Source organism: Manihot esculenta, chromosome 7 (genome assembly GCF_001659605.2).
Source record: "Manihot esculenta cultivar AM560-2 chromosome 7, M.esculenta_v8, whole genome shotgun sequence".
Lineage (NCBI taxonomy): Eukaryota > Viridiplantae > Streptophyta > Magnoliopsida > Malpighiales > Euphorbiaceae > Manihot > Manihot esculenta.
In genome coordinates, this window is record NC_035167.2 from 15,884,238 (window position 1) to 15,899,603 (window position 15,366).

The window sequence follows — 15,366 nt, forward strand, 5'->3', positions numbered from 1 at the left end:
TGAGGGATCCATCCTTCTTTTTGACAAACAGTACTGGAGCACCCCAAGGTGAGGTACTAGGACGGATGAAACCCTTATCTACCAAATCCTGCAACTGTTCTTTCAACTCCTTTAACCTTGCTGGCGCCATCCTGTAGGGAGGAATAGAGATAGGTCTGGTATCTGGCAGCAAGTCTATTTCAAACTCTATCTCCCTATCAGGTGGTAGTCCTGGAAGTTCATCTGGGAACACATCTGGAAACTCTCGAACTACTGGTACTGCGGCTGGTTCCCTAACCTGACTATCTAGCTCCCTCACATGAGCTAGAAACCCCTGACAACCCCTCCTAAGCAAACGATGAGCTTGAAGGGCTGAAATCAAACCTCTGGGTGTACCCCTCCTGTCTCCTCTGAAGACACACTCTGACCCATCCTGGTCTCTGAGACTAACTACCTTATCTCTACAGTCCAAGGTCGCACCATATGCAGATAACCAATCCATCCCTAGAATGACATCAAAATTTGTCAAGTCTAGAACCACAAGGTCAGCTGGAAGGTATCTACCCTCTATGAACACTAGACTGAAACGACAGACTGACATTGCCACTGATGGGTCACACTTGGGTCCATTGACCCAGAGAGGAGACTCTAACTCAGAAATGATCAAACCCAATCTCTCTATGGCTCTCGAAGCAATAAAGGAATGAGAAGAACTGGAGTCCATCAAAGCATACACATCTGAACACCTAACGATGAGATTACCTGACACCACTGTGTTCGACGTTTTAGCCTCCTCTTGTCACTACAAAAAAACTGTGAAATTGCGACCAAAATTAGCGACCAAATTTTTTGGTCGCTATATAGCTACCAATCAGCGACCATTCTGCGACTGAATGAATGAAATAATATTTTTATTTAACAAAAAGCTTAACGACCAATTTTTGGTCGTTAATTGGTCGCTATTTAGCGACCAAATATAAAATGGTCGCTAATTTAGCGGGAATTAATGGCGCGAGTTATTAGCGACCATATTTGCGACGAAATTGCGACAACTTTTTGGGCGGGGATATTTAGCGACCATATTTAGCGACTAAAATAATTATTCGCTAAATAGCGACCAATCAGCGACCATTTTATTTTTAAAATTTTAATTTAATTTTTAATTAAATTTTATTTTATTTAAAATTTTAAATTAAGTAATTTCAATTCGGTATATAAAACCACGTCGTTTTGATAATTTAAGGGATGCTCTAATTTAGGGATGTAAACGGATAGGGTACCGTGAAAATTAAACTACCCGAACCCAAACCCAATTTATATTAGTAATATCCGAACCCGTTCCGAACCCAATTAAAAATTAATTTAAACTATCCAAATCCGTTCCAAACCCGATTATTATTATCCGAATAAAACCCGAACCCGTTTAATTATTTATATAAACGAATTCGGATAGTGGGTACCCTGTACATAAAATCCGAATCTGATCCGAACCTGCAACGGATATTATTTTTAAAACCCGAACCCGTCCCAAACCCGATTATAACTACCCAAATCCGTCCTATTAGGGTTCGGTCGGATCGGATACCCGAAAATACCCGATCCGTTTACATCCCTACTCTAACCTAATTCCTAATCCTAATCTCTAATCCCTAATATCTAATTAATCCCTAATCCCTAATAAAATTAACCCTAATTCGTAATTCCTAATTTGTAATCTCTAACCCTAATTCCTAATTAATCCCTAATTCATAATAAAATTAACCCTAATCTCTAATTCCTAATCCCGAAGTCCTGATCCCTAATTCATAATCCCTAACCCTAATCCTTAATTTTAATCTCTAAAATAGCGATCAATCAACGACCATTTTATTTTTAAAATTTTAATTTAATTTTTAATTAAATTTTATTTTATTTAAAATTTTAAATTAAGTAATTTCAATTCGGTATATAAAACGACGTCGTTTTGACAATTTAAGGGATCCTCTAATCTAGGGATGTAAACGGGTAGGGTACCCGTGAAAATTAAACTACCCGAACCCGAACCCGATTAAAAATTAATTTAAACTATCCGAATCCGTCCCAAACCCGATTATTATTATCCGAATAAAACCCGAACCCGTTTAATCTTATATATTTTAATTAATAATTTATATAAAAAATATTTTTCATTAATAATTTTCATTTAAAAAATATAATATTTCTAAAGAATATTTAAATTTAAATTTTTAAATAAAAATATATAAAAAAAATTTATAAATATTATTATAAAATATATTTTTTTATATTAGATTAATTATTTATATAAATGGATTCGGGTAGTGGGTACCCTGTACATAAAACCCGAATCCAATCCGAACCCGCAACGGGTATTATTTTTAAAACCCAAACCCAATTATAACTATCCAAATCCGTCCTATTAGAGTTCGGTCGGATCGGATACCCAAAAATACCCGATCCGTTTACATAGCTACTCTAATCTAATTTCTAATCCTAATCTCTAATTCCTAATATCTAATTAATCCCTAATCTTAATTGTACTATTAAAGGCAAAATTAATAAAAATATAATATAAAACATTTTAAATAATATAAACTATAAAAATAAAATCTTAATTGAAAGATAAAAAATAAACATAAATAAACAAACCTGCAATCAAAATAACCCATAAAACCCAACCCTAAATCTCTCTCAACTCTCAAAGTCTACTGCCGCCCTCCCCTCCCCCATTCGGCCTCTACGTCACTCGTCTGGTGCGCCTCCCGCCGATCGTGCTCCACGCTGTCAACGTCGTTTCTGCGTTCGGTTCCTGCTCTTCTCCGCCGCTTCCTCTGCTCCAGTCTTGCTGTCCGGTGCTGCTCCTCGCCGCGTCCTCGGTCACTGCAGGTTTGTGAGATCTATTTATTTCTCTCTGATTTCTTCTCTCTTTCATTGTCTCAGTCTCTCTCTCCAGAATTTGCATTCCTTCTCTGGGCTTGCTTCACCTTGACCTGAATTGGATTTGTGAGTCAATTCTTCTTTCTCTTTGTCGTGATCTGCTGCAGTTTTAATTTTTTGTTGTTAGTCTATGATCCAACTCATTATTTGTTGTTTCTGTTTAGATCTGTTGCTTAATGTGAAGTATTTTTTGTTGTGTTCAGCTATTTAGCTTTGATTAATTCACATTTCTTGCTTAATTTTACTTATATCTATTTTTTTTTTTAAGAAGCTAGAACTGGGAATGTTATTGCGAATCACATTCGTGATACTTTCCTTCTAATGGATTTTGATAATTCTTTTCACTCTTTTTGTTGGATCTGTGATGTGTATTGTATTGGATCTAATCATTTGGGATGGGATCTTGATGTATTGTGCTTCACTGGGAATGTACATCTGTGCTGATCATTGTTCTTCTGCAATTTATTTAGATTTTGAGTAGCCTGCAAATGAGGAGTCAATGTTGAAATTTTAACTTTTTAAATTTCTTCATGCGTTTTCTTTTCCCTTTTTCCCAAGGAATGATAAGCTCTGTACATTACATTAAATGTTTGATTCCTGGGAGATTGTTCTTAAATGGGTCCAGCAATATTGCTTCACTGTTTACACAACAAGGCAAGAAAGGGACCAATCAGGATGCCATGATTGTTTGGGAGGTTAGCTTTTTCTTTACCTACTTTGCTTCATTTTTTCTTTATTATATTATCATTGGGATGGCCTGATCGAAATCAAATAGATTTATCTATCATTTATTTATTTCCTGTGTTTCATGGTTAGATTGCATACAAGCAGTTATAAAAATATCATGTTTCTTGAATTTTAGTCAATCTAATAGTAGTTTGAATTTTAGTCAAACTTGCTAAGGAAGGAATTGGTTCAAAACCTATTATCATAAAATCAAAAGATTATTTTACCTCTATGTATGAAGTTCCTGCAATGTGCATTAAAACCCAAATGACTTGTAATTTATTTATTACATGAGATCAATCTTTTATTTATTGATCACTCTTTTATTTATTCGTTTATCCTATTACATCTTTATGGTTTCTTCCTGCAAAATAGTCAATGACGATGCAATTGCTTTATTTGTTTCCTATCATGTGGGGCATAGAAGTCTACTGCCAGTTGGTCAGCATTTAGTGTGTTGAAGACACTGAGTTGCTGAGATTAATTTTGAAATTTAGCAGCCTGTCTTATTAACTTTTATTTATTTATTATTTTTATTTCCTAATTTTAATTTATTTAATATTTATAATTAGATGTAATTCTATTCCTAATTTGATTAGGTCCTTAAGCTCTATAAATAGGGCAAATTTTCTGCTATTTAGCAGTTTTAGATTATGACAATTAAAGAAAATAATGCAATTTCCTTAATTTGCCTTTGTTCTTTGTTTGACTCGCTCTCTCTTGGTGATTTTCTTCACAAGTTAGGTTTGTTCTTTTAGTTTCCCTTTTCTTTTCTTCCAAAGTTATTATGTGTGATTTATAGCCTTGCTTTCGTCTTTTGAAATTCTAAAATGGAGTTTACAAAACTTCTGCAGGTACTAAACCTGGAGAATATGGACAAAACCAGGCATTGGAAAATCGTGGGCTGTAGCGCATACACAGGGGAGGGGCTGCTTGAGGGATTTGATTGGTTGGTTCAGGACATGATGATACCTTAGGATTTAGTCAACATTAAGCAATAGAGTTAGGATTTTTTTTATTGGCCCTCTCAGAGAACTGATTAAGGTCCATTTGTACTGTTTTATTAACTATCTTATTGTTGTGGAATTTAGTCAAGCTGTGAATTCGACAAAAAAAAAAAAAGTCAAAGCTGTGAAATTTTTTGGGTCAATATTAATGATAAATCAGCCACAAAAGCAAATTAAATAACAAATATTTTTTTGATTTTATTATTAATTTGCAATGAAATAATGACCAAATGTTTTTTTATGAGGCGATCAAATAACAATGAAATAGCGATCAAAACAACAATTATTTCGCGATCAAAATTTAGATTATGACATAAATGGTCTCTGATTGGTCGCTATTTTGTAATATTTAATTTACCATGACACCAAATTAGCGACCAAAAAAATGGTCGCTAATTGGTCGCTATTGTGTAATATTTAATTTGCCATGACACTTAATTAGCGACCAAAAAAATGGTCGCTAATTGGTCGCTATTTTGTAATATTTAATTTGCATGACACCAAATTAGCGACCAAAAAATGGTCGCTGATTGGTCGCTATTTTAGCGACCAATTTTCAGATTGTCGCCAAAAATTTAGCGACTGGCCAAACACCGACCATTTCATTTTGGTCGCTAAATGGTCGCTATTTCATAATAGCGACCAAATTCTGCCTTTTAGCGACCAAAATTTTGGTCGCTAAATCACTGTTTTTTTGTAGTGTGTGTCACAGTGAAAATCCGTGCTGGGGCTTCAGATTTCCACCTCGGGAACCTGCTGCTGAAGTCGAGGCTGCCCCTCTCCCTCTACCTCTGCCACTACTCTGAGGCATGACTGGAGCTGCTGGCTGTACTACTCGCTGTACCACACTGCCTGAACTCATCTGCTGGGATGGTGCAAAAGTCACCTGAGGACATTCCCGAGCAAAATGCCCTTCCTGTCCACATCTATAACAGGCTGAAGATCCCAACTGATAAGCTCCCTTATGTGGTCTCCCACATCTCCTACATACTGGACTGCTTGTGCCAGAGCTTGAGCCACTACCTATTCCCAGACCAGACTTAACTTTACTCCAGAACTTATTCTTTGTTCCTTTTGCCTTTTCCCATCTTTTGCTGCTTGAAGTTGCTGCATTTGGGGCCTTAGAACCCGAAGCCTGTGCCTTTGACTGTCTCTGAATATTGGCACTTGCTTCCATTTTCCTGGCTGCATCCACTATAGTGTGGAAACTCTCCTTTTCTGCGGGAAGAATCAAGGAAGAATACCTGGGATGCAATCTCATAGTATATCTCCTTGCCTTCTTTTGATCAGTATCATAGGCTTGACCCACATACTAAAGCAAATCCAGGAACTTATCTGTAAACTCGTCAACACTCATCTCGTATGTCTGTCTCAACTGCTCAAATTCTATGACTTTCATCTCCTTGGAGCTGTCAGGAAAAGCCCACCCTGTAAACTCATTGGCGAACTCTCCCCATGATATACTGTCCACCCTGGGCTCCATATAGTTCTTGAACCATTCTCGAGCTTTCTTACACTTAAGTGTAAACCCCGCCATTTCTATGGTTCTACTATCATCTGCTCCCAACTCATCAGTGATCATCTTCACAATTCTCAGGTACTCAAATGGATCATCTCCTGGATTGAATTTAGGCGCATCCAATTTCAAGTACTCTGTCATTTGCACCTTACTTCCCCCAGATAAGCTAGGTTGCTGTGCTGCAACAACAGGGTCTACTAGTTCTGGTTGTGGTGGTGGAGGTACTGGGTCAGTTAGCTCTGGGTGTGCTGCACTGGGATGGGTAGGGGAAGGTGGATACATAGGATATGGTGGGTAATAATAAGGATAAGGCATATATGGCATGTAAGTAGGATATGGAACAAAACTAGAGTACTCCGACATACCTTCCATCGGATACCCTGGGTCCTGAGGAAAGGATGGATAGTCAAAACCTGAGGCCTGAGCGCCTCCCTGCGACTCTCCCATACCTTCTTCAGATCTGCCTACACGCATGCTTTCATCTATAGACTGGTCAATCTCCATAGCCTCCCTCACATCCTCTGATCTTCCTCCTCTAACTGTACCTCTTTTGCTCTCGTCTACAGACCTTCTAGGGTCTATTGACGTACCTTCCCTGCTAGATCTTTGTGACCTTGCCCTTGGCAATACAGGAGGACGAGCAGCTGTTCTCTCACTCTCTGGTGGGACTCCAGTCAATCGAGCTGATCGATGAGTTCCTCGCATTTTAACTCTCTCTGGAAAACAACACATAACATAGCATATCAGCATATATTTAACTCAGATATCTCAATAAGGCACATGCATATCATGGCATTGCATAGCATCAAATAGACAGGACTCAACATCCTATCCTAGTGGACATGATTCCTTATTGTGCTTGTAATACCCGGCTAGAATCCGGCATCGGGATTCCTGCCTTCCGGCGGAATCTAAGGTGTTGGATCTCCCTAGAAGGGGTTAAATGTGTTTTCTAAAATGTTTTCACATGATTTCATGGTTTTGAAAGGAAAGAGAATTGAGTTTTGAAGGGAAAAGACCAAGGAGGCAATTGCCAGGTTCGGCCGCCGAAAGTGGAGTTCGGCCGCCGAACATGGGAAGGCTTCGGGAGCGCCTTTGGCCTCCGAAAGTCTTGTTTAAACGAGCCAAGGTTCGGCCGCCGAAAGTCAAGTTCGGCCGCCGAACATGCATGAGTTTAGGGGGCACGTTAGGCTGCCGAAGGTCTTCGACCAGGCCACCTATAAAAGGCCCTCAGATCGGAAATGGGTGAGTTTTCTCCCCATTCTCGAGCTCAGGTGAGTTTATGCCTTCCTTTGGTCGTTTTCGTGTTTTCTCTACCCATCTCTCAAGTTTTTCATGATTTCTACCTTTGTGTTTGAAGATTTAAAGCTTAAAAGGAGTTTTGGGAGCTTGGAGCTTTTGGAGCTTGGATTCTCCATACCTCCGAGTTAGAGATCACACCACCCTCGATCTTCAAGAGGTAAGTGTAGATCCTTGTTTCCCTAGTGTTTTCATGAAGTTTTTGATGGTTGAGTATGGGTAGATATGCATGTTTAGGTTTATGTGGGTTTTATACCCAATGTATGTTATGTGATGTTTGTGTTGAGGAGTTTATGTTAGTTTATGCTCCTTTATGCTTGTGGGAGTGAGTATGCATGATTGGGAGAGAGTATGTGAGGATTTGGGGTGTTTTGAGTTTGGTTTTTGGCTTGGCAGAATCGGACCTGTCGTCCAGAGGGGACCAGGTTCGGCCGCCGAAAGGAGTTTCGGCCGCCGAACCTGCATGGGAGGCAGTCTTTAGGCTGCCGAATGTGCCCCCGAAGGAGGGACTTTCGTTTCTGTCCTAGGGTTTCGGCCGCCGAACCTGCCGCCGAACCTACCCGAGTTTCGTCTCTGGAAGGGACTTTCGGCCGCCGAAGGTGCCGCCGAAAGTGCCCTGTCCAGCCGTTTCTTGGGTGTTTTCCATGCATGATTAAGTGATGTTTAGAGGGGTTTTTGGGGAGTTGTTTATGAGTTGTTAGAATGTGTTTGGCACCTCATTCGAGTCCACCTGTGTAGGATCGGACCCGAGAGACCGAGGAGGCCATTAGTGCTAGCAGGTGCAGAGTCAGTCAGCGTCTGCCAGGAGGTGAGTAGAACTAAACTTAATCTTTTATGCACAAAATCTAATGCCTAAAGCATGAGCATGCATCATGATTATGTATAGTAGGTTGATTGCACTAGTTCACGAATATGTTGCATTGCATTATTTCATGTTGATGTTGAGGTAGGGTGGACCGAGGCGACTTCAATAGCCCATATCTGTCACGAGTCTTGTCTTAGTCCTTTGAGAGCCGGACAAGTACATGTAGGAAAGTCCATGTGAGCTCTCTGTGGATCAGACACCATGTCATGTATGTTACAGGCCTTTGTGAGCTCCTATGGGGGAGTCGGGCACCGACAGAGGGATTTTTGATGTCATGTCCATCCTCTGAGAGGAAAGATGCATGCAAAAAGACAGCCTCTCAGAAACCAGGGTCCGTGGGGAATAAATCTTGCATGAGCCCCGAGACGGACAAGATTATGTGATTTCTCTGTGTTATGACGCATTTCATGAAAGCATGAATAAGAAAAAGAAAGAAGAATTTAAATGAATAATAATATACCTAAAAATGGGGGAATTAAAGCAAATGTTTTTAGTAAAATGAAATCATAATTAATGAACTGTTTTCTCTGTTTCTACTCACTGGGCTTTTTAGCTCACCCCTTTCCCCTAACCCCAGTGTTGCAGGTTTAAGTCAGAGCTCAGAAGTCAGCAGGGTAAAGATTAAGAGACGTGTGTTTTATGTAATAGTTTATGTTTATGTATCAGTTTAGTAGTTTTAGAAGTGGACATGTAATATAAGTTGATGTAATGTAATTTGTGATGATGTATGTAACTGATAGTAGAGTTTATGTCTATGGATTAGTTGTGCTTGGCCCTATAGACTGGTTAATCCCTGTTGATGCATGGTTATGAAATGTTTTTATGTTCAGTTTTACAGGTTTTATGTTAAAATTTTTTTTGGTCATGCATGGGATTTTACCAGGTAATAGTATGTATGTTGGCTTGCTACGGGTCCCGGCGGCCTTAAGCCGATCTGGATCCTAGCGCCAGTGGCGGTTCGGGCCGTTACGGTAGGGTATCGGTTTCCGGGCTGTTACAGAGTGGTATCAGAGCTTTGGGCCTCGAGAGTACGGTGTCTTGCACATCGGAAAGAGGTTGGCTTAGAGGTCATAGAAGGGCAAGCACAATAAGAAAGATCAAGAGTAAAATCATGTCCACTAGGATAGGATGTTGAGTCCTGTCTTGCTATGATGATGTGATGTGCCATGATTTCATGCATGTGCATAAATGCTATGTATGTATGATGTAGGTTCATGTGTTTCCACATGGACCGTATGATGCTAATGATGGATTGTATGCTTGTGTGTTGTTCTTCAGAGGAGCCAGAATGCGAGGTGCTCGTCGATCTGTGGAATCGACTGGAGTTCCATCTGAGAGGGAAGGTATGGACACCTTTCCCCCTGCTCTGCCAAGAGCGCAGTCTTGGGGAGTTAGCAGATGGGAAACATCAAGGGACCCTGGAAGGTCTTTTGATGCAAGCAGAGAAGCGATGGCTCCAAGAAGGATGTCAGCTAGTATGAGGGAAGTAGAGTCAGATGTTCAGAGGAGGGATGTCAGTATGGGAGTCAGAGTACCTGAAGAAGGTATGGGAGATTCTCAGGAGGATGCTCAGACTCAGGATTCTAGGATTTCAGGTTCAGGAGGGATTGATCCCTCCACTCTGAGTACAGCTGCCACGAGAGGTAAGAAATGGAAGAGAGGTCTCAGGAAGTCGCAGAAGAAGTTTTGGCAGAATCTGAAGGCTAGTTTGGGTTTTGGTGGTTCAAGCTCTGGCTCGGGCAGTTCAAGGTGCTTGAGGTGCGGAAGGCCGCACAAAGGAGCCTGTCGGGTTGGAACGACAGCTTGTTTTAGGTGTGGACAGGAAGGACACATAGCACGTGAGTGTCCCACTGCGCCCAGGTTGGCTCTGTCCCAGCAAGCAGTTTCGGGTAGATCAGCTCAGCCAGTAGCTCCAGCCATAGTTCAGGTTAGTGATCGAGGCAGAGGAAGAGGGTCAGTCCCTCATTCTTCAGGTTCCCGTGGAGAAGGTCCGTCAGCTCCAGCTCGGATCTTCACCCAAGCTCAGCAAGAGGCAGACACATCGAACATGGTGGTGCCAGGTATGCTCACTTTTGAATGTTCTGATGTGTAAGTTTTTGTGAACCCTAGTGTTTTTCTCTTTCTTTAGTTGCTCTAGGAGCCGTCGAGAGGTTGAGTTGATAACTTCTGGGCTAAAGTGTTCTTTTTGGGTCAGTAGACTCAATTGTGATCCATCTGTGGCAGAGTCAGTCTGCCGGTCCAGTTCTGTGTCAGTTGGGAGTGGATGCCTTCCACTCGACTTTGAGGTCCTAGACTTGATTGTCTGGACGTCAATCGAGGGATGGATTTGGTTTTTCTACTCGTGGTGCTATCTTGGTCTGCAGAAACAAGGTAGTCAGATTCAGAGGACAGGATGGGTCAAAGATTTTCTTCTGAGGGGACACAGTAGGGGTGCCTAGAGGTTTGATGTCAGCCTGTAAGGTTCGTAGGGTGCGTAGGAGGGGTTGTCAGAGGGTCCTAGCTCTTGTTTGAGAGTTCAGCAGTCAGGTCGGGGAACCAGTCTCAGTGCCAGTTGTTCGAGAGAATTCTTAGATATCTTCCCAGGCGAGTTGTCAGGTTTACCATCTGTCAGGGAGTTAGAGTTTGGTATAGGAGTGGTGTCTGGACGCAGAACCATTTCTACCCTTCCCTATAGGATGGCGCCTGCATAGAGAGAGGTAGCAGTAGAGTAGAGGCGAGACTTGGTAGACAAGGGGTTTTGTCCGACCTAGTACCTCACTCTGGATTGCTCCAGTATGGTTGTGGGAAATGAAGGATGAATCCTTGAGACTTTGTAACGACTGTAAGCGGTTAAACAAGGTCACTACCAAGGGCAGGTATTCCCATGTAGGATGGATGATCTATTGGGACAGCTAGTAGGAGCTGTTTGTTTTCCCAGATAGATTTGAAATTCGGGTACTACCTGTGAGAGTTAGAGTTAGTTTTGGGTTAGTAGTGAGAAGAAGCCAGTTAGTAAAGATGAGAAGAGACGAGTAAGAGTAGAGAAGGAGGAAGATAGAGAAGGATCAGAGTAGCGCAGCAGAAGCTCGTGGAGTTTAGGAACCTGGGAGTTCTTACTCCAGCGTTTGGTGTCTCTCTTTGGAGAGAAGCTTTAGGATTCGCTTGCTTGCTTGCATGCTTGTGTTTGTTGTTTTAACATTCGGGGACGAATGTTTTTGTAAGGGGGGTAGAATGTAATACCCGGCTAGAATCCGGCATCGGGATTCCTGCCTTCCGGCGGAATCTAAGGTGTTGGATCTCCCTAGAAGGGGTTAAATGTGTTTTCTAAAATGTTTTCACATGATTTCATGGTTTTGAAAGGAAAGAGAATTGAGTTTTGAAGGGAAAAGACCAAGGAGGCAATTGCCAGGTTCGGCCGCCGAAAGTGGAGTTCGGCCGCCGAACATGGGAAGGCTTCGGGAGCGCCTTTGGCCTCCGAAAGTCTTGTTTAAACGAGCCAAGGTTCGGCCGCCGAAAGTCAAGTTCGGCCGCCGAACATGCATGAGTTTAGGGGGCACGTTAGGCTGCCGAAGGTCTTCGACCAGGCCACCTATAAAAGGCCCTCAGATCGGAAATGGGTGAGTTTTCTCCCCATTCTCGAGCTCAGGTGAGTTTATGCCTTCCTTTGGTCGTTTTCGTGTTTTCTCTACCCATCTCTCAAGTTTTTCATGATTTCTACCTTTGTGTTTGAAGATTTAAAGCTTAAAAGGAGTTTTGGGAGCTTGGAGCTTTTGGAGCTTGGATTCTCCATACCTCCGAGTTAGAGATCACACCACCCTCGATCTTCAAGAGGTAAGTGTAGATCCTTGTTTCCCTAGTGTTTTCATGAAGTTTTTGATGGTTGAGTATGGGTAGATATGCATGTTTAGGTTTATGTGGGTTTTATACCCAATGTATGTTATGTGATGTTTGTGTTGAGGAGTTTATGTTAGTTTATGCTCCTTTATGCTTGTGGGAGTGAGTATGCATGATTGGGAGAGAGTATGTGAGGATTTGGGGTGTTTTGAGTTTGGTTTTTGGCTTGGCAGAATCGGACCTGTCGTCCAGAGGGGACCAGGTTCGGCCGCCGAAAGGAGTTTCGGCCGCCGAACCTGCATGGGAGGCAGTCTTTAGGCTGCCGAATGTGCCCCCGAAGGAGGGACTTTCGTTTCTGTCCTAGGGTTTCGGCCGCCGAACCTGCCGCCGAACCTACCCGAGTTTCGTCTCTGGAAGGGACTTTCGGCCGCCGAAGGTGCCGCCGAAAGTGCCCTGTCCAGCCGTTTCTTGGGTGTTTTCCATGCATGATTAAGTGATGTTTAGAGGGGTTTTTGGGGAGTTGTTTATGAGTTGTTAGAATGTGTTTGGCACCTCATTCGAGTCCACCTGTGTAGGATCGGACCCGAGAGACCGAGGAGGCCATTAGTGCTAGCAGGTGCAGAGTCAGTCAGCGTCTGCCAGGAGGTGAGTAGAACTAAACTTAATCTTTTATGCACAAAATCTAATGCCTAAAGCATGAGCATGCATCATGATTATGTATAGTAGGTTGATTGCACTAGTTCACGAATATGTTGCATTGCATTATTTCATGTTGATGTTGAGGTAGGGTGGACCGAGGCGACTTCAATAGCCCATATCTGTCACGAGTCTTGTCTTAGTCCTTTGAGAGCCGGACAAGTACATGTAGGAAAGTCCATGTGAGCTCTCTGTGGATCAGACACCATGTCATGTATGTTACAGGCCTTTGTGAGCTCCTATGGGGGAGTCGGGCACCGACAGAGGGATTTTTGATGTCATGTCCATCCTCTGAGAGGAAAGATGCATGCAAAAAGACAGCCTCTCAGAAACCAGGGTCCGTGGGGAATAAATCTTGCATGAGCCCCGAGACGGACAAGATTATGTGATTTCTCTGTGTTATGACGCATTTCATGAAAGCATGAATAAGAAAAAGAAAGAAGAATTTAAATGAATAATAATATACCTAAAAATGGGGGAATTAAAGCAAATGTTTTTAGTAAAATGAAATCATAATTAATGAACTGTTTTCTCTGTTTCTACTCACTGGGCTTTTTAGCTCACCCCTTTCCCCTAACCCCAGTGTTGCAGGTTTAAGTCAGAGCTCAGAAGTCAGCAGGGTAAAGATTAAGAGACGTGTGTTTTATGTAATAGTTTATGTTTATGTATCAGTTTAGTAGTTTTAGAAGTGGACATGTAATATAAGTTGATGTAATGTAATTTGTGATGATGTATGTAACTGATAGTAGAGTTTATGTCTATGGATTAGTTGTGCTTGGCCCTATAGACTGGTTAATCCCTGTTGATGCATGGTTATGAAATGTTTTTATGTTCAGTTTTACAGGTTTTATGTTAAAATTTTTTTTGGTCATGCATGGGATTTTACCAGGTAATAGTATGTATGTTGGCTTGCTACGGGTCCCGGCGGCCTTAAGCCGATCTGGATCCTAGCGCCAGTGGCGGTTCGGGCCGTTACGGTAGGGTATCGGTTTCCGGGCTGTTACAGTGCTTGACTTCCTCTAACCTCTATGAGCCCGACACTCTCTCTGTAGGTCCGATCATGTGAACCTAGGGCTCTGATACCAATCTGTAACGACCCCAAAGTGGACCGTCACCGGCGCTAGGATTCAGATCGGCTTAAGGCCGCCAGAACCCGTAGCAAGCCTGCTATACTCTCTGAGTACCTGTAAAATCTCATACATGGTCATACATTTTCTGTGAAAATCAAAACTTTTCTCTAGACCAAGACTTAACCTGTGCATGCACTATCTCTATACTCTGTACCCCTGACTAGAGCTTGCTCTAGATGGGTGAATTCATACCTGTTAAGCCTGGTTGTTTTCACATACTCTGTAAAACAGTTATATAAACAAACCATGTATACAAAAGATTGACAACACAAACATAACTAAGTCAAGCACAATTCTAACTTTATACACAATAGTTACATCTCTTTACTGTTACATGTCCACAATCTTCTATTACAAAACTCTTCTCTCTTCCTGTACTCTGTTGGACTTCCCCTGTACACTGTACACTGAACCTGCAAGACTGGGGTTAAGGGAGTGGGATGAGCTCTATAGCCCAGTGAGTAGAACAGTAAAACAAGTCATTAAAACATGACCTCATGGAATGCGTCATATCACAGACAATTCACATCAAGGGTAAATCTGTCACCACATAGTCCCAGTAACTGTACCGTGCCAGGCCGTAGAATGGGGTCCTGGTATTCCTGTACTGTATATGTATACGTGCATATAACACCTGTACTTACCATTTGCCAGGGCGTAGACTGGGCACCTGGTCTTTACTATACCTGCCAGGGCGTAGACTGGATACCTGGACTTTACTATACCTGCCAGGCCGTAGAATGGGGTTCTGGACTTCCTGTCTGAAACTATTGGATCATTCAGCATTCACCCACATCAACAAATAAGTATGCAATGCAACATCTTTGTGGATTCTAATGCAATCAACCTATTGCATATCATGGTGCATGAAATATGCTAAAAGCATTCAATGTCTCAATTAAAACGAGTATTCAGTTTAGTTCCACTCACCTCTGGCTATCTGGACTGACTCTGCCGTCTCTGTAAACTCTGGAGCAGTACTCACTGCTGCTCTCTCTGGTTCCTCTGGTATATGCCTACACAGATGGACTCAAATGAGGGACCAAACTAGCTTATGAATAACTCTATTAAACTCTCCAAGAATCCCCTTACACTCACTCAAACATCCATGCAAAGTATGCAAAGAAAGGTTGGACAGGACACTTTCGACGGCAGGTTCGGCGGCCGAAAGTCCTCTCCAGAGCTGAAACTCATGCACCTTCGGCGGCCGAACCTCTACTTTCGGCAGCCGAACCCTTTCGGGGGCAAGTTTTGGGGGCTGAAAGGCACTCCAGAGACGAAAGTCTCTAACCTTCGGCGGCACCTTCAGCGGCCGAATCTCCCCTACAGAGCCGAAAGTCCAAAGGCTCGGGGGCAAGCTTAGGCAACCGAAGCCACCTCCTCAGCACATTCGGCGGC

The 15,366-nt window shown here is 42.2% G+C and overlaps 1 long non-coding RNA gene across 1 annotated transcript; it reads left to right on the forward strand.

The window, feature by feature from the left end:
• The first annotated feature begins 2,613 nt into the window (after nt 1–2,613).
• LOC122724028 lies at nt 2,614–4,531 on the forward strand. Its single transcript, XR_006351207.1, has 3 exons — nt 2,614–2,979; nt 3,472–3,608; nt 4,494–4,531. It is a non-coding gene; the product is annotated as an uncharacterized LOC122724028 (long non-coding RNA).
• Nucleotides 4,532–15,366: the final 10,835 nt, after the last annotated feature.